This window comes from Alligator mississippiensis, chromosome 10 (genome assembly GCF_030867095.1).
Source record: "Alligator mississippiensis isolate rAllMis1 chromosome 10, rAllMis1, whole genome shotgun sequence".
NCBI lineage: Eukaryota > Metazoa > Chordata > Crocodylia > Alligatoridae > Alligator > Alligator mississippiensis.
The window spans coordinates 6172405-6195304 of record NC_081833.1 but is presented as its reverse complement, the minus strand read 5'-3'; the positions used below and the strand labels follow the sequence as shown (position 1 = coordinate 6195304).

Genomic DNA, 22900 nt, shown 5'->3' with positions numbered 1-22900 from the left:
AATAAGAGGGCTTTAAATTTCCTTCATTTGCTGTGCAACCAGACAACCCACATTCACTAGACCCAACCATTTCCAAAGCAGTTTGTAAACACTGCATGACAGATTCTCCTAATTAGAAGACGGTGACTGTAGCTGTGTTTACACTGCTATGCTTATTAGAAAGGTTGTTTGTTTTTTTAAATATAAGCCTGATTTTGTTATGTGCAGCCCGAGATCCACATTTGTGCATGATTTTGATTGTGATTTTTAATTGTTTTTTTATTAACGGTTTCTTGGGAGACTTTGGTGTCTGAACCAAAGCCTGGTTTCTAGCCGGTCAGAAGCATGCTGTGAACTTCTACGTTGGTTCACTTCTCAAAAGCAAAGTTGGGTTGGAGCAGGAGGGAAGGGTGGGGATGTGCAGACTAGGCAAGGAGCCCGGTTCGTCATCACTGCGACTAGCCGCTGGGAATTGTGTTTCAGTTTGATTTGAGCAGACGTAAATGTTGCACCTTGCATACAGATCCTGTATTGCAGAATATACCTTCAGACAAAACAGCCCATCGGTGGTCTTGGCAGACTCCTGGGTAACCTGGGAAAACCAACAGGCTGAACTTGCAGTCTGACCTCCTGTGCCTCACACGACACAGGACTCCCCGCCTTCATTCGTGTTTGCAGGATATGCCATAGAAAAGCATCCGCCCTTGGCTAGTTGTTCCAGTGGCAAATTACCAGCGCTTTAAAAAGCTACAACTTATTTCTCGTCCAGATTCACCTACCTTCCTCCTCCACTTCTCGGTCTTGTTATACCGGTCTGCCAGCCAGAAGAGTCCTTGATCAAATTGTGTTCCCCGTGTACTTGGAGACTGTTCAAGCCACCCCTTAACATTTTTCCCAGGCTACAAGTATGGTACTCCTGGAGTTTCTTACTGAAAGACACATTTTCCAGCTCTTTAATCATTCTTATGGCTCTTCTCTGAATTTTTTTTTTCCTTTTACCAATGTCCTTGAATGGCAGACACCAGACCTGGACCTAATCCAGTTGTGGTCATGTTGCCTCTATATATAGACTGGTGCAACCACCGCTGGTTATAACTTTTTTATTTATTCCAAATCCAATTTTTGGAGCTGCATTTTGCAAACAGCTCTTCCCTTGGTGTAGCCAAACTTGAGTCAGATCCAGGTTCCTGTGGTCAATAGAGGAGATCAGACTAGCAGACCTAATGGTCCCTTCTGTGCTGAAATCTCCAAGTCTGGAGAACTGAGTTTTTTCGGGCAAGGAACACCTCTAAGTCTTAATGGGCAGTCTTTGTCTTGTGATTATCAGGGGAGATGAAGAGCAGTGTTCTGGAAGCTCATTACTTTGGGGAGTTTGACAGGACTGAGCCCTGAGTCTTCTGTGGTTCCCCTGTTAAGTCGTCGAATCCTCTTGTAATAATGCATCTTTCTGTGTCCTCTTGATGGCTCGCGTTTTCTCGGTACCTGGGACAAGACATACAGCCGTTTCTCCCATGCCATTCCCTGAAGACAAAAGCCCCAGCTGTTCCCCTATGAAGAGCTGACTGCAGGAACCTTAAAGCGGTCTCGTTTAATGACGTAAAGAATTAACACGCATGTCCATGTGTTGAACCTGGGCTGGAAACTTTGGACATTTCAAATCGGACAGGCGTTACTTTTGATCGAAATGTTGGGTGATATTATCATGAAAAGGGATAAGCCGGTGCTGGGTACAATGGTTGGAGACCTTATCTAGTTAAACACTTCAGGGCCAAATTCTCTCTCTGATTCTCGTCCTTCCTGCTGGCCTTGGGTATAATGCAGTTTGGCCTACCACAAGTGTGTTGCTAGAAGTTGTCCTTGGATCCGTCTCCTCCCTGCTAAAAAATTTGCAAACAAGCACGGTATCAGTGTTTTCAATTTGCATAACTTTGCATCAGGCTCTTGTTGTTCGTTACATCCCAGCCCCCGCTCTACCCCCTCGCTCGTCCTGCACCCCCGCCCCGGGGAGCAGAGGCAATAGCAGAGGACCCTCCCCAAGCCAGCTGCCACTCCTGGCAAACTCCATCTCTCTTGTACTGCCAAGTGCTCCCCAGGGCTCTCCGTGCATCCAGCTCGCTCATTTAAGCTACTCCAGTCTGGCTCTAAAAGACTCGATCATTAAAGTAAATTGCCCCACCGTGGTTTCTTCCTCCATGCCCTGTCCAAGTAGCCACGTTTCTGGGTGACTGGGTCATTTTCTGTGTTTATTTCTGCAGTGAAATACAACCGTCATCGTAGTTGTCCTGCCGCAGATGGGGGGGAAAAAGGGGGAAGAAACCCGAGTGATAGGTTGGGGTGAGGGGAGTCCAAAGAGCCTAAGGGAATTAGACACACACCTGCCACTGTCTCTCAGTTAGGCACACCTCTAGGCTGCTTTGCACACCGCAGCCAGGGAAAACCCGCAGTTCTCCCCACCGTGTAACTTCAGTCTCTTGCACAGTTTGTATGAAAGGCTTTAGTCTGCGAAATCCAGACTGCTGGGCAAATACTAGCAATCCCTATTCCTCTCGCCTTGGATGGCACATGTACACAATAGCACGCCTCGCAGCCGGGCCAGCAGAGAAAGAGCCTGATTCCACCCTAAGCTTTAAACAAACTTTGCACCAAGCTCCCAGTGAAGCAAGCAGAGCCCCTCGAGTTTATTTTACTCCCCGCGCCTGACCTGCAGCACATTCCTTTGGGTAACAAGGCCTGGCTGTGTGGGGATCCCCGGAGTCAGGCGGGAAGCAGAATAACACCCGGACAGGATGCGAGGCTTCCTGAGAAAGTAAATCATGAAAGGTGTGCAGAGCGCCTTTCCCTCTGCCTTGTGCACAGGCTGTAGGAGGGCAGCTGGAACGGGAGGGGCTTCACAGGAGACAGAGATGGTTTTCATCTGGCCTGGAGACCAGAGATCTGTGGAGCTCTTTGATGCATCCCCCTTCGGCCACGCTGTTAAGGACCAGATTTCCAGAGGAGGACCCACGCTCTCCTTTTGCCTTTGAGCCATGCACCTGCGGGACCCACACGTGCAGCTGCATGCTGGACACGTGTGAGCGTGCGCACTGCCACTGGCCAGACAGCTGGCAGTGGGGAGTGCAAGAGCTGGGGCTGGCACTCCCGTTGGTCTTGAAGGTGCCGTTTTGGGGTCCCAGTTTGTTTTAGCAACACATGCGACTGGTCCCTGGCTGAATCCCTGCCTGGACGGGCGGCTCCCCTTTCTGTGCCAAAACATATGCGAAATGTCTCCCTGCCAGTCCAGCCTGCTCTTTGTTTTTGCATGTTCCTGCTCTGGGAGTTTTGGCAGTCGTGAGCTAGGGGGAAGCTGGACACTTTCCTTGCTTGTTTATAAGCCTCTCTGGTCATTAGGAAAGGAAAATGTCCCTGATGTGTTAAGCAAACAGTTTGGGATGATTTAATTAGCTCTTGGATTTGCCCGGAGCTCTTAGTCTCCTACCAAATATAAACTGTAACAGGAAACACGCATACAAAAGTGATCTGCTGTGAGAAAGTGTAGGGTCAGGCACTCCCTCCCCACTTGAACTGAGAAATGTTCCTGCCAGTTTCCACTGGTACAAAGATGATCAGAATCGGGCCCTTGTCACCTAAAGGAAAGGAGCATGCAAGCCCAGCTCAAAGGACTCGCCAAGGAAGTACCAACGGCCCACGCAGAACCACATCCTGCAGCTCTGAAGGTGTGTTGAGGTGGGAGGTTGCTTCTGATTTCAGGAGAGGGAGCGTGCATTGTTTTCAAAGGGCTCAAACGCCCATTGGTCAGAAGGGACCCAGGCTCCTGCATGCCCCATGGCAGCAGAAGGCTCGGCCGTGCCGCCCACTTCACATGCGTCACTCCACAAAGGGAAGTGGTGATAACAGCCCCAAGCTACTGTCCTTGATTGCAAAGGAAACCCTGAGCATAGCGCTGAAGGTGCCCTCAGCAGGGCATCCTCACCACTCCTTTCTGGGACTGGCACAGCAAGAGGGAGTATACTGGGCTTGCTGCCTGCGGGGCTGCTGTGAGATACGCTGGCCCTAAGACCTCTGTGACAACGGGGCGCAGGTCCTCTCTGGGGAGTCTTGGAGCCTCGGTCAGAGATCAGAGCCCTGTTGGGCTAGGAGAAGTTGCTCCAGAGAGCATGAAAATCAGGGGTCAGACAGGATGGGACAGGCGGACAAAATGGGAAGAGAAGACACAGCTCGAACCCTCATCAGAGATTACAGGCAAATGTCCAGCTGGGCGTGCTGGTGCCTAACCCGCTCCAGCCATTCATCGGGGTCGGCAGGAATGCTGTAGCCCCCCGACATACGTGGCTGGATCTCTCCTGCCTGGCGCCGATCTTTCCGAACAAGACTTTCTTTTTACAAACCACACTTGGGCAAGAGTTGCCCAGACCCTTCATTGACCCCGCACGCACAGCAGGGGCTCTTCTGCTCTGCAGACAGTCCCACTTCTCTTCTTGCAAGTCAAACACGCAGGCTTCCTCATACCCTCGACACCTCCTCTGTCCGTGGGGATAACGGTGCCTTTCTGCCCCGCAGAAGGGTGGGAGCACGAATTGTTTTGAGCTGCTCTCAGCGAAGTGCTAAGATAGCTGGTGGTTGGTACCCGAGTGCCCTACAGTGGCTGGTAGGATCATTTGGCCTTTCTCCATCCCTTGTAGGAGTCTCTGCTTCGTTTTTTGTTACACTGAACAAAGATAAAATGAGGCTGAAGCAAAGCTAGCCTTTCCTGCAGAGCACTAGGAAGTTCATGGTCTTCACACAAATGCTCACGTCCATGGCCCATGTTTTCCTAACCAGTTACTCAATCACTTCTTTAGCCTGCAGAGGAATTTTTACACCAAATTTTGACCTGGCTTTGTAGGAGCTAATTGCAGGGCTTTTTATAGGACTGGCTGAAGCTTCAAGCTAGAGGAATCATCTTGGTAAAATCAGCCTTTATGACCTTTTTCATGAGATGAGATATAACATCATGCCAGGCCTTTGGAAGGAGTCTGCTCTCACATCTGCCAGCTAATTTGTGAAAAACACATTGCAAGGATATTACCTCCCCGTTGTGCACTTCTTTGCTAATAAAACTACAGAGTTTTCCAATAGTTTATTGTCTGCAAGGATTTTAATATCCCTTCCCTTCTGTCTAACAGAGTTTTAGAGACAGAACCAGATATAGTATTAAAAAAAAAAAACCAAGGACAAAGAAAAGACAAGACAAAACAGAAAGGTTTAAAAAAATTGTGATATTTTTGGAGTGGTTCCAGCGGAGCTGCTGGAATCACATTTGGGCTGTTCCTTGACAGCCACATTTATATGCAGCATTTTAAAGTATTTTACTGCCCTGCCAGTGTGATTGGCAAATGTCTGAGAAAATGATATTTGATCCTGACTCCGCGTCCTGTGATTTGCCCTGCCAACGGTGTTTGTCTGATTGTGCTGTGTTGATCCTAGTCGTGGGGCGCCAGTCTCTAGCAACTGTCTTTTGAGGGTCTCAAAGCTCTTATCCCGCATTAATTAAACTTTACAAGAGCCCTGTGAGCTGGGTCTTGTCATTATATTTTCAGAGAGGGAAACCCAGGCACTCGGAAGCAGAGCGACTTCCCTGTGGGCAGACCGATCGATCGGTGGTAGACGCTGCCTGAAGTTGAAACCTGTCTCCCCAGCCAGTCTTTAAAATGATGTATTGAGTCAGAGCAGGTTGCACCCAGGCTCATTATTCCCTTCCCGTAGAGGCCCTGTGGGTTTTAGCTCAACAGCCCGCCCCGTTCCTGCCCTGGCTCTGGTGACGGATAGGACTACTTATGGTCCCAGAGCTTTCTTCTGAGCACCATCATCCCGCACACATGCCTGTGAGTGTGCATCCCGCCCTGCCTGGGCTATTCCCACTGGCACACCCGGGCTCTCTTTCTCCTGCTTTCTTATCTGTGCAGTCCCTGCAACATCCTGATACAGCAGCTCTTCTCAAGTGGCTCCGGCTTCCTTGTCTTTCCTGTCTTTCCTTGTTGAATGAATGAATGTCTTCCTCTGTGCTGGAGCTGATCTGGGTGGACGGGAAGTCCTTCCCTTTAGCGGCAGAGCTCACAGTGAACATGCTGCTGCCGGAGCTGATGCTCATCATCTCATGAGCAAGGTTGTTTTCGTTTAAGCACGCGCCTAGTTATCCACATGGCCATGTACCTTTAGAACCTGTTCCCATCTATTGCAGGGGCTTTCGTCCTTCCTTTGTGCAAGCACCGCTCCTCACGTTCCAGTTCCCTGGTGTATAATTATCCCCTTCTCAACTTCCAGTTCCAGCTCCTGGTTTCTGTCCGATCCCATGCTAGGAACACAGCACATGATTTCATGCTTTTCACAGATTGCTTGCATAGCGCATGAGAGAGCACTGCAGAATCGTACAAACCCAGGGCACCCCGTGCTATAGTGATACGCAAGTTGTTGGCACCCCGTGGGCCAGAGGAGTGGTGCAGGGCCAGCTCCCAGGTTGGACTGAACCCCACGTGTCAGGATCAGGTCCTGCGCTGCCTCCTCGCAGCCTCATGCACCTGGATAGGGCCCTGCATGGCCTCAGCTGGTCCTGGCACACTGGGATGAAGGCCCACACCAGCCCGGTGCTCCGGGTTCAGGCCAGGATTGGGCCATGGCACGCTGTGCCACCCCCATCACACTGGGATCAAGCCCTGTGCTGCCCTGTGCGCCCAATCTAGCACACAGGACCCATGGGGAGTCTTGCGGGCTGGATGACATGCCGCCAGGGGCAGGATCTGGCCTGTGGGCCAGAGGTTGAGCACCTCTGTAGTACTGTGCACAGCGAAAGCCCAAGGAAAGTAACTGTTCCTCTCCTACGATAGGCCAGATCTAGCACACCTGGTGCAACACTTTCACAAGAGGTGAGTGAGAGAGGAAAGAGATGCAAGGTTGAGGCTGCAGCTCGAGCCTTGGGAGAGCAAAGTATTATTCCTGGCTTTGCCCCAGACTCCCCCGGTTTGCGTTGGGTAAATCACCCAACCTTGCTCTTACTTCCCCAGCTGTCAGATGGGGACAGCATGTTCCTCCTCCTGCCTCTGTCTCGTCTAAGTAGATGCTCTGCCAGGTGAGGACTGCCCCTTACCCTGTGTGTGCACAAAGGCTTTGGTTGGGGCTGATATGACAGGGGCACCTACTAAAAAAAAAGCCCCGTAAGTTATGAATCGCCCAATTTGTAAAAGGCAAGAAACTTCATTTTTGAGCCTCATCGTGTGGCTGCTCAACCCACGGATAAGCATAAAGCAGATGATAAAAATAGTAATAACTATACATGCTCACCTTCCACAAAGGAAGTCCTGAACTGCATTTGCTTCATCACCATGATAAAAACATGCCTCTAAATACGCTGAAAAGTCCCGGGCTGCAAGCTCTTAAAACTCTTCTTATAAATTACAGTATCGTTTTAACACAAATGTATATTCATGTTGCTTTAGTGCTTTTAAAAACCTACCTGTCCTAAATTGAAACGTGAGATTAATCTGCTCCAGTTCCTCTTGGATTATTCTCTTTACAGACTGGAAACCTAAGTTATCTGTATGTGATCCAGTGCCAATAATGATAGTGTTTAAGCGAAAACTTACCCGAATTCCTGGCGTGGTTCATTTCCGAGATAACCAAGTGCAGATTTCCAGGGTGTTTCTGTAACCAGTTTTGCAGTCAGTGTGTGTTTAGAAAGGAGTTCTGTCACCTCCGAGAGGCATGGGGTCATCCAGAGTTTGGTCTTACCTATGCCCCGTGCTGAAATTGCTAGTGTTGGTAGTTATTTCATAGACATGTGTGGTAATAATAGTTGGTAGCTGTCTGTTGACAACGATGAGAATAACTGCTATACCTGGTCATTCTCCAATGCAAGGCGATTCACCTGACTTAGCTTCCGTGAAGGGGACTTTGAAATAAAATCCGTGCATTTTGCATTAGACCCCGGCAGCAATTAGCAGTCGAATGATGTTTAACAGATCTCAAAGCATATCCTAACCATCCGTGAATGAGACTGCCTTCCACCTCTGTGAAGTTGCTACGATAGAGGTCCAAATGTGGCTTGCCCAAAGTCAGGACCCAGAATTCCTCTTCTTTGTAGTGCGGTAGCCCCTAGGAACGAGAGGGAGCAGGTACACGCACATAGCCTAGAAGATGATACTGGCGGGGAAATCCTGGCCCCACTGGGATCCATGGGAGATTGGCCATTGATGTCAATGGACCCGGGGGTTTGTCCTTGAATCTAGCTTCACCAAAGACCTCCTACGCACGGACTGGACCTGCAGTGCATAAGTTACAGTTGGGATTTTCAATGGGGCATCTAGGAAATCTGTCGTCCTCTTTGGAAATCTCAGCCATTAGCACCTTTGCATCTTGATGCTGTTGCTTGTCGTGCTGCATCTTCCCTGTGATTTGGAGGTGTCATTCCATCCTTTTGAAATGCTGCTTGCTGCTTTTCTTAACCCACTGGGTTGTATTTAATTAGACCTAAACTGTAAATATGAGACTCGCCCCAAGAAGAGGAAGGTAGCGAGAGAAACTTAGAGGTTTTGAACTCATTGAAAGGGGTATAGTCATTCATATTTTGCCTGAGAGTCCACATACTCACTAATCGCCCTTCAAGAAAATTGCAGCTGCCATGTCTAATCACATTCATTTGGATTAACTTGTGATGTATGGTTCCTATTTGTAGGAGACTTCAATGCCAAGGATCAGACACATGCCAGCGTAATGTCGAAAAACCGTGGACACAGGCTGGAGGTGGTGGAAATCAGACTGGCCCAGAAACAAGGTAGCCCCTTTTAGAAAGAATTACAGCCCGTCAAACAGACATAGCATGAGAGGCACAATTTTTCCCCAGGAGAATATTTAGAAAATTAGGATGTTAGTGCAAAGTACATTTATTGAGCTTGAAATGAGCCCCCAGGTTTTTTGGTGTTTTTTATTTTTTTTCAGAGGAACTTGTATAATTGAATTGGCAAAGCGCTCTCTTTGACATTGATTTTTACAACCGCTTTACCTTTTGGACACCGTCTCACATGTTATTGATTTAAAAATTCATTGTGAATGCTTTGAGATCTGGTTTCTGTCTGCTTTGGAAAGGAGAAAGAATAACACGCAAAGTAGTTGCAGAGTAAAGCACAGGTCATGAGTTGAATGCCTTTCATTTAAGGTATTCCTGTCTCTCAAACCAACCGTTGACTGTTAATGGTTCAAAACTTTGTCATCTCTGTCCATGCTGGCTTTTTGGAAAGCTGCAATTGCTCATGCAAAGAGGGACCATTCGGCTCCGAATGAGGCTCACACGCAGGCTTTGACTGCCTAGCTTCCCCAGGGCTCTCTTAAAGAAAAGGAACAGAGAGGAATCAATGAATCCAACTGTTTCCTACTAAAAATACCCCCCTCCCCATACTGCAGGGTTGTTGGTTGTAACTGTGTTGGTCTAAGGATGCCAGCAGGCAAGGCTCTTTGGGTAGAGGTGCTATCCTTTATTAGACCAACTAAATAGTTGGGGAAAAGTTCTTTGCGAGCTTTTGGGCACAAACACCCTTCTTCGGACAACGGGAGATTCTGCTGATGTTAGCATTCGGGTGTTAGTGCAAAGTACATTTAGATGTTAACATCAGCAGTCTTCCACTGCCTGAAGAAGGGCGTTTGTGCCCGAAAGCTTGCAAAGAACTTTTTTCCAACTATTTAGTTGGTCTAATAAAAGATAGCACCTCTACCCAAAGAGCTTTGCCTGCCTACCCTCCTTACTGCACGCTGAGCCCTCAAAGACCTGACCCCAAGGTTGGATGATGCCACCAGCTAGGCTCGCTGTAGAGTAGCGTGTTGTGTTTCTTCCTCTGTACTCCCACATCCCAGCCATCCTTTCCAAGCCACTTCTGGGCTCCATCTCATCCCAACCAGCCAGGGAGGGACATGAAGTTATCGGGGTGGGGGGGTTGTCTCAAATATCATGGAAGTGGGTTTCTTTGGTGCATTGTGCCATTATAGGTACAGCCAGAGCCCATGAGGGTTGCAAAGTGATTTCTCAAAATGCAATGGGCCAGGACAGAGCTGGGGTAGGGCGCACGCGGGGCCTGCAGTCGAAAGGAGCAGTCCGATGTTGGAAAGCTCAGTTTGCCCTTCACACAGCCAGTGGCAAGGTGGTGTATGCCGTGCCCAGCTCTCCTGGGGTTTGTACATACCTCCCAGGTCCAGTCACGTTCTGGAAAGCTGCTCCAGAGGTGTTTAAAATCTGGCAAGCAGAGGATTGCGGTCTGCAGCTTTGTACCACTGAACACAGTTCTGCAGGGGGAAAAGAGTCTGTGACTCCAGAGCCATCAGCCAAATCTTTCCCTTTTAGGGGAGGAGCAGGGCAGGGGATGTGGGGTCCGACAGCTTCTGGAGTATCTGTGGAGCCCCTGGAGCACCCTGACCTGACCCTTGTATTAAGCAGGGTCTGGTCCTGCTTGTGAATGCAGTGCTCGAGGCAGAGCTGCCACAGAAATCAGTGGCGGGTTCATCTGAGCAAGACAGCATGGCCCTTAGAAAAGAGCGGTTGCCGTTTTCACTTTAGCAATCCAGGGCTGATGCTTGGGAGAACTCGCTGGTCTGGCAAGTGTTGGTGCTGGGCCTTCCTGACAACAGCCCTCATTCCTGGCAGGTTCAGTTCTCCCAGTGGCATCGCTTTCAGTCCCACGCTGCCTTTTCCCCCGCTCAAATTCCAGCTTGGCACCTGCAACTAATGTCTCTCAAGCTACGACTTCAGAGAACAGCCCTGAGGACTCTTTCAAAGCTGGGATTTTACGCCATTTGGGTGGTTGTTTCCCGTAAAGCAATAGATTTCAATCATCGGTACCTGCAAAAGTGGGGCTGGAGCCATTTATGAGGAGGCTGGACTAGATGCAGTAGAGGAAGATAGTAATTTTAATGCCTGTGATCCTGAGGCTTAAGCAAGGATGAAAACAGAGAGCGGAGACAGAGGCCTGGGGGTACAAGGGTGGCTAGAAATGCAGGCATGGATTCCCGAGCCAGGAAACCGAATCCTCGTACTGGTATTTGTTCCTGCAGGGTCCAGGAAAACCGTCCCTGCAGACATTCCTGGGGCATGAGCGAGATCACAGCAAAGAAACATTTGACTCACAACATCGGTTTCTCCTCTTTAGGGATGCAGCCTGGCAGGGCCACAAATATTAGCTAACCACGTGAGGTGGGGAACAGGAATGTGTTTGAATGTTTGCAGAAAACCCCGGGATTGGGTTGCAGGGATTACCGGAGGTCACATCAGCCTGAGAACAGCCAGGTATTTCTGTAGATAAATGGCACTCGGCTACCACGGTGTTGGAGCCCTGTAAATGCTTAGCTAGGACGTTTGCTAACCCTGAGTGTTTTGCACATTTTTGAGCAAAATGATTATTCCTCTAAATATTCATAGTGGAAAGTGTGTGAATCACTATTTTCCTGTTTCAATAGCTTTTTTTTATGCAGTCAGGGACCTGAAACGAGGCATTTTTTGGTTACCAGTACTGCACAGCTGTCACTATAGTGAACAGTCAAACTGGTCACAAGCTGTAAGACGAAAACCAGTTGTCTGAATCATGTAGCAATTATATTAGAACCTGGATCAGTTTATGAAATAAAGGGATTCAGCTAGTAATTGGTCTGGCAAACCGGTCCTCTTGCTTTACCTCCTACATGAGGATGCCACACGTTCATGCATCAGTCATGCCATGTCCAGAAGGGAAAGACCTCTACTGAGTTCTGCAAAATATTCTTCTCCTTTTTAAGAACAGGCTACACCACTCACCACAGCCACTTCCAAGCACATGTCTACTGTAGCTTTACTAATACAGATCCTTCAGGGAAGGCCCTTTTTCCATACAGGTATCTAAGTTAGCACTGCCAGAGAGATGCATGACAAGCATTGTGGCCTGGCTGCTCATGCCTGGGCCACAATATTATCAGGAGGAAGGCCAATTTAGCCTGAATCACCATGGAGGTGTGACTCAGCCTAGCAGAGATGGGTCTCAGTCACCCAGGGGATGTGGATGCAGATCTGAGAGGTCTCTCAGAGGGAGTTGGGCAGGCTGGTTTGGCCCATTACTGAGGCATGATTGCAAAATGTGGCACTAGATCTGAGCCTTTCTCATGCTTGGGGATCATTTTGGACCTCTCACACACCTTGGGGATCATGCTCGGGGATCATTTTGGACCTCTCCTCTGTACCCCTTGTGCTCAGAGGGCGCTACTGGCAGGACTTGCTCACGTTACCTCCAGGGCTCCACGTGGCCTTTCTCACGTCTCATGGGAGAGCCCAGAATATAACCCAAAGTCCACATGGCTGTCACAGTTTTGTAGACAATTAGCCTCTTCCCTTTTGGGAGCAGGGTCACTAATTGCATCAGCAAAGAACAGCACGTGCTATGCCAGCGCTGCGGTAGAAGCTGCCGATTGCCTCCGTGCGCTGGGCCTGTCCCCTAGGATGGCCACTGGGACTTCACATCAGAAATAGCCCATTAGATCTCAGCAGGGTTTCCAAGAAATGTGGCTAGCGGAGCATTTCTTTGGAGGTAACAAAAATAAATGTGATTCAAAAGGAAAGCCATTTACCTAGGAAACTGTGGGACCTCTGCGCATTTCAGCACAACTCAGCGTTCTTTTTTTTTGTTTTATTTCACATTTTCTAAATGGCATCAATTCAGTCACTGTAGATGGTGCGTGACTGGGCACATCTGGTTTTATGGTTAAAGAAACAGTTGATTGAATCGATACACTGAACACAGCCTAGTGGAATAAATAAAGGAACATTTGAAGGAAGCATTGGTCTCCAGTAGACAGAATGGGGCCGCACGCATCCGTGGTGCAGCTCCACTGACTTCACCAAAGTTATCTTAGGGATGAACCTGGCCCGTTGGCTTTTGCAATGCAACCAAGACACCTTTGTTACCTGTGCACAGCAGCTCGACATTTGGGAGAGCTCGGCAGCATTCAAGGCAGCCAGTTGTTTCGTTGCCTGACTTGCTGCAGCCTGTTGCAGGGAAGACGCGCAGTCTGTGCTCTCTTCTGGAAAAACAGCACGGGCCCATTAGAGGAATGGATCTAACCAGGGTGTAATCCCATCACCGGGCCCCGACATGATTCAAACTCCCCATGCACACAGCAGTGTTCAAACCTGAACTGACTTGTTCTCCCCTCTGCTCCCTCTGGGGAGGAAGGGAAGTCTTTTTATAGACAGGAGATGGGGGGAAAACAGTAGGAGAACAGTTAAGTGACTTGCCCAGTGCTGCGTTTGCCTTGACTCTTTTCATCCCAGTAAAAACCGCAGTTCCTAGGCTTTGGCAGGGAGTTAGAGCAGGATGAGGGAGAACGCACGTTGCTTTGCAGTGAAGGGGTAGCTTTGCCACAGACAGCCTGGCCAGCCAGGTGGTAAGCCACTTCCTTATGTGCGTGATGACACACGGCACTGAAGGCCATTGCTCACATACAGCTTTTCTGAGGACTTGCTTCTTGTATTTATTTCACCTGTCACTAGCTACCAGCTGGACTGACCTGCAGTGATGGCTTAAATCCTTCTCACGGCCGTGATAGGTCTAGGAAAGTAAGAAGCACCAAAGCAGCTCCAACTCCACAATAATACAAAGGAGAATTAAAAATCCCCACTTCTCTGCCAGAGCCCTCACTGGGGGCTTTGAGTGCCATCGCCCTTACACCTGCCCCAGATGTGCAGCGACTTTGCTGACTTTGCGTTGCTGCATTGCACCCCATCCTGCCAATCTTTGTGGCAACCCCCTTTTGTCTTGAAGCCCCTGCATGCATCTGGCCACCGGGGAGCTACAGGTAACTCCCTATTTGAGATCCCTATACCCCACCCCTACCACATGCACCTCGCAGGCATGGAAGATGGAGCTAATGAGTCCTACTTCTGCAGGAAGAGGAACAGTCGCTCCCAGGAGATCTGCCAAGACGGTGCAGCGGGAGGCAGAAACAGAGCGAAGCTGCTGCCCCATGAGGTACTAGGTTGGCTATGCCCTGTTTGTTTAAAAGACCTGCTTAACTCGGGTGCGGGGAGCGGAAATCTCTTGCCAAGAGATTTGCTTTGGAGCCACAATGATCAATTCAAAGGCCCAGATTCAGTGAAGCATGAGCCTGTCCTGAGATTTCCTGGCTTCGGTTGGAAGCGAAGCACTTGCTTAAGGGCCGGGCCATGAGCAGGAGGGGGAAGCAGGGTCCTGAAACTGGCTCCAGCCAAATTCCCACTGAAGTCAAGCAGAGCCTTTAATAGAAAACAGGCATGTCCAATCCTATGGCCAGCCACAGAACAGCTCGATGCATCCTTGCCATTAGTCCAAACACACTTTGCAATACAGGCACAGGGGAAGGGAAAGGACATTTGGGCACAAACTTTAAGAACATGTATGTTAAAAAAAGGAGGTTGTCGGGTGGGGAAATTATTGACCTGGCAGATAAGAAAAGACCAAGTTGAGCATTGGATTCCCTGCTCCAGAAGGGCCCAGGGCTTTTGGGCTGCCTGTCCAAAGTGTGAGTGAGTCCATGCAACTCCGTACGGAGGAATGTTTGGCTCAGACAAGCCACGCAGAGCGATTATTTGATATAAAATTGAAACCCCTTTCGTGACAGAAGGAAGCTCGCATGTTAAGTAAGGAATCTGTACCAGAGTGCAGTTAAAGCTATAACCACTCAGTGTGGACAAATCACTGAGCCCTCACGGGATGACTTGCCACCTTGAGGTTCTTAGTTAATTGGCCTATTCTGGGCATGCATGACCTGCATTTGTGTCCCACTATTATAAAATTCATCCATTAGTCCTGCACAGCATTGTAACTGGGTAGTTAGAGCAGGGCTCCGGGAGACGGTTCTCATCCTGAATCTGCCACCGAACCAGCCCATTATCTGCACTGAATCACTTATCCTCTATGGCTTACAGAACAAACGGATAATCCCTCGCTCTAAGAAAGATTTTAATGCATACCTGCCCAAAAGGGATATTGAAAAGCTTAATTAGCATTTGTAAAGTGAGAGTCTCTACTGAAAACCTCTGCCATTAAATATAGCAAAGTATCCCGTGGAGAAGGAAGGCAAACTCTCTAGAGTTCAGGGGGTTACATGGAGCCTAGCACGTCTCGCAAACAGATTTAATCAACTTTGCTAGAATTCAAGAAAGCCTGCATTTAGATGTATTTATCTGGATTTACATAAACATACCTCAACGAGGAAATAGCTCAGGCTCTCAATGATTTCAGTATAGCGTTTTGACAGTTAATACTTCATGCTTTCCAGTGTATCATAAAGTTCCTGTTCATGGGCCTGGAGGAACGTATGGAATTGAGTTAAAAGACCTGGGTTGTTATTCTGCACAGCTGCCTGAGAGGCCAAGGTAGAGCTTGTTCAGTGTTTCATATGGTTTTAAATGCTAATGTAAATTCTGGTGCTCCTGTTCCATTGGAAGAGATCAAAGAGAGAGGGCAATAGTATAACAGCATCTCATTTTTGAGGCTGTTATGATGAGTGTGAGACAGAGTTATAACCCCTAGGATATTTGCTGTGCTGCCAGTGAGCTGAATGCCTCGCTGGCACGGTACATACAGGTGACTCCCTGATGCATAGGCTGGACCCAGGCAAGCAATGTGAATGTTATACGGACACGGGTCCAAACCTGGACTGGTTAATGACTTGGGTCAAACTGGAATCCACCGTTTTAAATAGATACAGCACCGAAGAAGTCAACTGAGGGTTGGCCAACAAGGCGCGCTGCGCCTAGCGATAGGTAAAATTATTGTGAGGTGGCGGGAAGTACAACAGAAATGGTGAAATAGTTTGTGGGAGGATCAGTATGGGGAATTCCCTTTGAACGCCATCAGGGCTGTTTCACAAGAGAATCATTGCTCTTGGAAGACAGGCCAAGGGGAAAAGTTGCAACCTGGGTATACTTCCCAGAACCTCTTTGGCTGTTGAGGACCAAAAAAAACCAAAAAAACAAAACCCTCTTGCACACAAAGGATTCATTATAATACAAGTGCTACTACTAAGCCACTAATCTCTGGAATCCCAGCTCCCTATAGGTTTTCTCTACTCTCCTATCCCATTTTTAATTAAGCAGCAGAATAAGACTTAAATCAAGCATTAAGAAAAGGCTCTGAACGTGTTTCATTTCAATCTCATCTGTCTAAAGCTTTTCTTCTACAGGAAAGTGCTGTGGTCTAGTGGCCAGGGCTTGAAGGAACCTGATTCTGTTACTAGCTGTGGTGTTGGCCCGTTGGGTAGCCACCAGCCAGTCCTTTCTCTTCTGCATGACTCAGTTTCCCTGTTTGTAAAATGGGGAGAGCACTAGATAACAGGCTTTGAGAGCCAATGAAAAGCACTATCTATATAAGAGCCAAGTACTAAGGGAGGTAGCTCCTTTTTTTCTGTACCTGAATAGCTTAGGTGAGGGGCAACCTCGGTATTGGCCTACGGCGGATCAAACAGGGAGCAGGGAGCGCAGCTGCAGATACAGCAGAGAGCAGAAAGCAGAGCAGCAAATAGAGCAAGCACTTGGCTGGGGTCGTCTGATCCCAGTGCTCTTTCCTGCCCAGGGCAAGGGGTCGAACTCGATGATCTACTGAGGTCCCTTCCCACCCTCATGTCCATGGATCCAGGAATCTATGGATCGGGGAGCACAGGGTGGGAAGCAAAAGGCAGAGTAGCAGATTGGGCAGGGAGTACAGTGCAGGAAGCAGAAAGCGGAGCAGCAGATTGGGCAGGGAAAGGGGGTTGGGGTGGCACTCAAGGAGCCCACGTCACTTAATTTGTGGCACCAAAAACATTGTGGCCTCCACTGTGGTAGGTTAGGATAGCCTCACCCTTTAAAGCCATGGAAACCTGTTTCATATTCCAGCCTGAACTTTTCATGGCCAAGCTAGCAATGGCCAGCAAAACAGCAGCGTTGCTTTCCCAAAGACATGTTCTTGTTAGCACAGGCAGGCACTGGCTCTGCCAGCTGTTTCCACACTTTACTGAACATTTCCTACTCAAGCAGATAAAATAGCTGACAAGAGCGGTCGTTTAACCGGGAACACTTAGCTGCACTCGCCGAGAGGTTTAAAAAGGAGCTATATGTCTCCAGCACTTCATGTACCAAACTAACAGATGTTTGGGCTTCTTTAAGTCATATAACAGGCCTTCCAAGGTGATGTTTCTCTGGAGTATCGTGGCTCTCGTGAAAAAAGCATTAAAGGGAACTAATTTTAGCTCTGACCGGTGAGACCTTCTTCAACAGCAAGTGCCCCCCGAGTCTTCAAGTAGACTTGATTTTGAGTGGGTTTCCTTATATTGATTTATTTTTCACCGATCATCTGAGCAAAATTCTGCCGGCAGATTAAGATGGCCTGACTCATAGCTGTTTGCCTTCGGAGACTGGAGATATTCCTGGTGGCACAGGGTGCAGTTGCAAACCAGCTGCTCGATGCCGAGGGTTTTATGTTGCATCTCACTTTCACATGCATCTCCCTAGATCAGGGGCGGGCAGTTATTTTGGGCAGAGGGCTGCTTACTGAGTTTTGGCAAGCCATCAAGGGCTGCATAACAGGCAGCCCAGGGCAGATAAATATTAATTTTCTACATTTTTAGGGGCCCCGTGGGCTGGATAGATTGGCCTGGCGGGCCGCATCCAGTCCCCGGGCCGCATTTTGCCCACCCCTGCTCTAGATATAGCAAATCAGATCTGTTCTCTGGGCTGCCAACAACATTGGGGCTCAGACTCCCGGTGAACGGGAAGGTGTTCAGTGATAGGATACGTTCCTGTGTCTCTGCCAGATGCCCCGGGGCGATGGAGAAAAATGCTGGCTGCTGTATAATCAGCAGGGAACAGGAGGGATGAAGCTCCTGACACCCCTCCAAAATGAGGAGAGGAAAGGGTAGAGCTGCAAAGGATTGTTTGTGGGAGACCTCTCAGAAAGTGAGGTTTCTCCACATCACATTTCCCATAACAATGGTTTAGTTTTCAATGTCAGACAAAACCCTGGGGAAGACTTCAAAAACCCTAGCAACTGAACTGACAACGCTTTTACTTTCAGGAGGTTTTCTACCAAAAAAAAAATTAGAATTTTCCATCCCACTTCCTCGGCTTCGTCATTCATTTTTATCCTAAAAAATGTTATGACATAAAAAACCCAGTTAAGCTGCTCCAGCACATACAGCAGCTCAACCCCTCGCCAGTCTTTTGGGAGCTAATATTGCTTTCCAAAGGCAAAGTGTTGCTGGAGCATTAGTCGCCAAATGAACAATCAAGACCATATAACTTTATTGTGACCAAATCCACTGTTTTTCACACATTCGCACTCTCTCCACTTCCAGCTCCTCAGTCCCCCTCAACATTTTCCGTGAAGAATGGTTGGAGCGGAGCGCTTGACGCCAGCGCTGATTTAAAGTGCAGCTATGATTAGGCGTTACTTATTCACAGCTAAACGTAATAAATAACATTATTCATTCAGTGTGCAATTGTCTGGCTCTCAACAGCAAAGTTAATTTTTAATGTAGTGCAATGGAGCTTTATTCCAAGCTACTGGAAGCCTCCCCTTAAATTGCCTTTCCAATCATCAGGCAGCAGCGGTCTGCTGAAAATATTGCTCCTCCTGAAATACAAGGAAGAATGTACCCACTCAACAGATATGGAGCGACTGGTTTGGGATCCTAACGTAGGAATGCAAAATACCCCAGTGTGATCCACTTGGGAGCTCCAGCGTGTAGTATAGCGTGGCCATGCGGTGTCATTCCTGTGCTGTGGTAGTTCAGGGCTGGTATGAAGACCCTTAGTTTCACTGGCTTGCAAGGTCTGGCAATTAGAAAAGACAAGGAACAAGGAATGAAGGGGCTTGAACGGAGCCCCATTTATACTGACTTAAGTTCCCAGTGGACCCATTGGAGGTGACAGTTACTTGGGATTTAGCCACAGTCTCCAGCTGAAAAGCGAAGTTTAATTAGAGGCCTGGGATTCTGCCCAAAACCAAAATCAATATGATGATTTTGCTCTGGTATCTTTTAAATGCCCTGGATTTTGAGCTGACTCGAGTGTGCCAGAACATACATGTTTGCTCATCAAAAACATCCCCGTATCAGAGGAGTCGGTCCATAGCTGTCCCGTTCCAATCTTTTATTTCACCTTTCTGAGCCTGTCGCCAATTTGGGATGGGAGCTGTCTTGCATTGCCCTACACAGGCAGGGGCTTCCGTGTCTGCCGAGGACTGTTTGGTGCCAGGTTTAGAAGTAACCAGTACTTGAAATGATACCGTCTTGTTTTGTGGGTCCTGAAAGATCATGAAAGATGATCGAGTTTTACTGCCAAAGCTCATTTGAATACACAAATTTGTGAGAAATGCATTTCAACGCTCCCTGCGTATCTGGACTGCAGCGTCGTGCGCATTCATTCATCCAGCCAGAAAGCAGAAAGCTTTGTGACCAATCACAATGTAGCAATGCAGCCACAATTTTGAATATTGCCAAATGAAACCACGGAGTAAAAAAAAAAAAAAAAAAAAATGAAAAAAACATTTCTTGAACGAAGACCAAATTTGCAGAAATAATGACCTGATCACAAATACTCCTTGACGAGAAGCAGGCAAGTTGAGGATTATGAATCATCCCCTTGGCTCAGTAAAGTGAGCACAGAAGATGCACCAGAGCAACGCAAAAGCAAAGCGGCCTCTTCATGTCCAGCTGGGAAGGACCAGCGTCTGAAGATTTCACAAGAGAATTTGGATGGGAATTTGGGGAAAGCATTGAGCATCCACAAATGGAGGGACGAAGTTGGGAGCAAAGGAGCAGCTGTGGTTTGAAGACAACACAGTCAGATGATCTTGCAAAATTGCTGCCAGAAAATATTCACTGAAACCAAATTATACCCAAGCAAGGGCACGGAAACAAAATACCCGAGCTCGTAGCCGGAAGGGGGTTACGAGAAGAATGAGAAGGAGAAAGGAAATGTTCTTGCTGCAGCTTTGAAACCCAGGAAGACAGGATTAAGGTTGGAACAAAATACTAGCTACTGAGGCAGAGATGCAATTACAATAAGAATGAGCAATGGAAACAGAGAAAAGAAATCCAGAAAAATGTCTCCACGTCGTGGTGCTTTGTTTGTAGCTTTAAAAACAAGCTAGGACATACCAAGCCATCTCAAGAGGATTCCTTCTGCCCAATAAAACCAATTAGCTTCTGTAGAGAAAATAGCACGTGCATTATTCATCCCAGTTCGTGTCCTCTTATAATGATTATGTCGCTACCCAGCCAGGAAATTGCAGTCATTGATTGGCCATTATCATTTTGTGCAGACACTCATTGTATCTGACTGGTGCCACGCAGCTTATCAGCCAAGGGTTTATATCTTAGTTTTCCCTGTGTATTTGCCCAAAAAGTCTCCTTTGTGCAATTTTTAACAAAATTCTCCTGATTCTTGGCCTGAAATGCTTCAGCCCGTGTTATGCAGGAGGTCAGACTATATGACAAGAGAGGCCCTTCTAGCCTTCATCCATGCAAAATCCTGGCTTCTCCTGGGAAGCAGAGTGAGAAGAGGTTTCATAGACATTAGGGCTGGAAGGGACCTCAGAAGATCATCACTTCCAGCCCCCTGCCCCACAAGCAGGAAGTCAGCTGGGGTCATAGGATCCCAGCAAGATAGACATCCAAATGTCTCTTGAAGGTGTTCAAAGTAGGTGCTTGAACCACCTCCAGCAGCAGGCTATTCCAAGCCTTGGGGGCTCGGACAGTAAAGAAGTTCTTCCTTATGTCCAGCCTGAAACGGTCTTGGAGGAGTTTGTGACCATTCGACCTCGTCATCCCTTGGGGCGCTCTGGTGAACAGACATTCCCCCAGATCCTGATGAGCACCCTTGATGAACTTATCGGTGGCCACCAGATCACCCCTGAGCCTGTGCTTTTCCAGGTTGAAGAGTCCCATGGCTCTCAGCCTCTCGTCATAAGGTCTGTTTTCCTGACCTCTGATCATGCGTGTGGCTCTTCTCTGGACTCTCTCAAACTTCTCCACATCCTTTTTGAAGTGTGAGACCCAAAACTGGACGCAGTACTCCAGCTGTGGCCTCACCAAGGCCGAGTACAAGGGGAGAATGACATCCTGGGATTTGCTTGAGAAGCATCTATGGATGCAAGCCAGCGTTTTGCTCGCTTTGCTAGCCGCAGCATCACGTTGAAGGCTCATGTTCATCTTGTGGTCAATCATGACCCCCAAGTCCCTTTCATCCATAGTGCTAGCCAGTGTAGCACTGCCGAGCCTGTAAGGATGCTGCAGGTTTTTCCTCCCAAGGTGGAGAACCTTGCATTTTTCGGCATTAAACACCATCAGGTTCTTGTCCGCCCATTTACTGAGCCTGTTGAGGTCAGCCTGGATCCACCCTCCTGTCCTCAGGTGTGGACGCTTTACCCCAGAGTTTGGTGTCGTCGGCGAACTTGGCCAGTCCGCTTCTGATACCAATGTCCACATCATTAATGAAGATGTTGAATAGTGTAGGCCCTAGGACAGAGCCTTGTGGGACCCCACTGGTCACAGCACACCACGATGATTGACTCCCGTCAACCACCACCCTCTGGGTCCCAAAACGGAGCCAATTCCCCAGCAAGTGGATCATGGTGAGGCCGAGGCCGCAGTTAGCCAGTTTTGCTAAGAGGTACGCGCAGGTGGCTGCTCTTATCCATATGCAGAAAGATCCTTCATTTTAGTGGCAACTGTAAGAGACAATAAAGCTAGAAGCCTTAATTAATAAAGTTTCTCATTGTGCTCCTCAGTGAAGCACAGAAGACAAAAACATGCTTCCCTTTAAGACCATCTTACCTATGACACTTCCAGGCAGCAAAACACTCCCATGGCCATGGCTGCACGAAGAGGAAACATGCATAGACATGGCCCCTAGACCTCCTTTGTTGGAACAATGTCACCTGCTCTTCCCTCACCCACCTCCCTCCAGCTGCCAGAGTGAGCAGGCAGTAGATATACTCAAAGTTCAGGGCCACTGGGGCTAGTCTCAGTGAAATCTAAGTGCACCTTGCCATTAACTCCAGTGGTTCCTGGCTTTGCCTCCATCTGCTCTTATGCTGAGAAAGTGTATATGCATTTCCAAACATATGACTAGGAACTGAATTACTTTCCTATTTATCATCCTTCTCCATCTTTGCAGTCGTTGGCCCAGATTCATCCCTGATAAAGTTCCTGGTCAAAGGAACTCTTTCCCTGCATGATGAAGGTGAAGGGTTCCCTGAGATGCATGCAGAAATATGATTTTTCTACAGGAAAAAAGGTATAAACTTGTAAAGAAAAAAGAGAGAGAGAGAGAGAGGCCATCTTGAAATGCCTGTCCAAAAATTGGTACCCAGCAATATGTGTAAGTGAACATTGCAGAATCAGGCCCAAACCCAACAAAAAGGAGTGCATTCTGTTAGCACCACACTACTCCTCAGTAATCTATAAAACGGTGTCTTCTCTGAAAACCAGGAAACATGGCAGCTATCCTACACCACGTGTGAGATTTATCATTTGGGAGGCAGTTGGAAATCCCTCTGTGTGAGTCTACGCGGGCTGCTGCTCGCTATGCATAGATGGTAGCAACCTCTCTACACATGTGGGCCTATAATACAATAATGTTCATGTGTGCATTCAGTTTTGGTAATTTGGGGAAAGAAAATGCAGGGAAGCCATGCCATATATCCACATAGTTCTTAAAGCCCTGGTGTGTGTAATGCAGACAAATGTGTGGTTTTAAAATGGATAACCTGAGCAAAGCCTGAGCAGCAGTCATTTCCTGGGAAGGGACAGGTTACCACCTACATTCGCAATGTATGTTCAAAGATCAGAAAACCAAGTGTCACCTTTTCTCTGTCACTGGGAGACAGAGTTTAATCCGCACGTGCTGAGCTAATGCTTCTAT

At 48.1% G+C, this 22900-nt stretch overlaps 1 long non-coding RNA gene across 2 annotated transcripts in view; it reads left to right on the top strand.

The window, feature by feature from the left end:
* Window positions 1-22900, top strand: part of LOC109282976 (uncharacterized) — a 163496-nt gene that overhangs the window by 86360 nt on the left and 54236 nt on the right. For both annotated transcript variants that reach the window (XR_009455115.1, XR_002089998.2), the window contains exon 3: window positions 8684-8782. This is a non-coding gene — a long non-coding RNA (uncharacterized LOC109282976). The remainder of the gene's footprint in view (window positions 1-8683; window positions 8783-22900) is intronic.